Consider the following 1,465-nt stretch of genomic DNA (forward strand, 5'->3'; position numbering starts at 1 on the left):
TGACATGTTTCCCAGCCTTTGCATAACAAACCCTCTTTTTTGTTTGTCTACCTAGCCTCTGACTGCTTCCTGAGATGTTACTTTCTTCTACTTGTCTGAGCAATGCCTGTTGTTTGCATTCCCTCTGAATACTGCATATTTTGCCTTCACCCCATCCTTAATTGGGCCACTGGATTGGACATTCTAGAGACTATTGTCTTCTTGATCTATTTCAGAGTTCAGCAGGCACCTTAATCGCTGAAAATAACCCCACAACTGGGCCAGTTTCTTCTGACCCAGTTCTGACTTTCTACTTCCACTTGTTGGGTTTGGGTGTTTAACATATATAGTACAAAAATCTACCTAAGTTTAACACTTTTGCGTCAAAAGTAGACATTCTTCTGATTTAGAAATGATAAAGGCTCTGAGAAATTAGGTTTCAGTGATGTGACTGAAAACATAAATCTGTCATGTTATACAAGGAAGAGAATGTAACAGAATCCCCGTAGGGAGGTTAACATCCTCCCCACCACCCTTCCTACTTCACAGTTTTCTCCTACTTCTTTACATCTGGTCTACTATTTCAGTTTACGTAGAGAGCCATCTATTTAGAGGATGTAAGAGTTTTGTTCCCCCAGATAATGGTTCTATACTTCAAGTTCGACAAATGAGTACATCAATATAACCATCCTAAATTTACTTTCCTTCAAATTTGCTTTTCTCCTAAGTCTGGCATTCTCAATGTAAGGAAGAGTGAGTGCTTAGCTTTAAAGAATTCTGCCTCATATTCAAGACCCTATATCATCACCAGTGACTACACTTAATACTGTTGAATTCCATAGTACTTATAACCTGTTAGTTTTGTCTCCAACATCACTGAATCAAACTCCTTGAATTTTAGTTTTCGCTTTTGTGTGAGACAGGGTACCCTTGTAAAAATCCCTAGAAAGATTTTAAAATGCTTAATGAAGGATCTTATTGAACCAAATATACACTAACTTGAAAAATCTTCAGTTTAAATCCACTTTCATTCATCTTTTATTCAACACTTACTGAGTGCTGAGTATATGCCAGGCACAGTTCTAGTTATGACAGAGAACAGAGCAAAGATTTCTGCCCTCGTGGATTTTACATCCTAAATGGCAATAAACACTAAACATAATAAGTAATTTATATACTTAGAAGATGTTAAGGTCTACAGAATAAGGAAAAAGAGTGGAGTAGAAGAGACCAGAGTATAGTGAGGGAGATATGGGTTGCTATTTTAAAAAGTGTTCAGAATGGGCTTCATTAAAAAGATGATATTTGAAGAAAGACTTAAAGAAAGTTATGGAAAGAAGCATGTCCCAGAAATAGACACATGGTCTGGTGGGTGAGAAGTGGGTGGAATGAGATGAGTTAGGTATAGAATAGGCCAGATATGGGGGACAGGGATGAATCTAAAAGAGCCCTATTAGCTTTGGTTCAAAGTGAGAGACAGACTTTT

This window comes from Martes martes (assembly GCF_963455335.1).
Source record: "Martes martes genome assembly, contig: scaffold_231, whole genome shotgun sequence".
Taxonomy (NCBI): Eukaryota; Metazoa; Chordata; class Mammalia; order Carnivora; family Mustelidae; genus Martes; species Martes martes.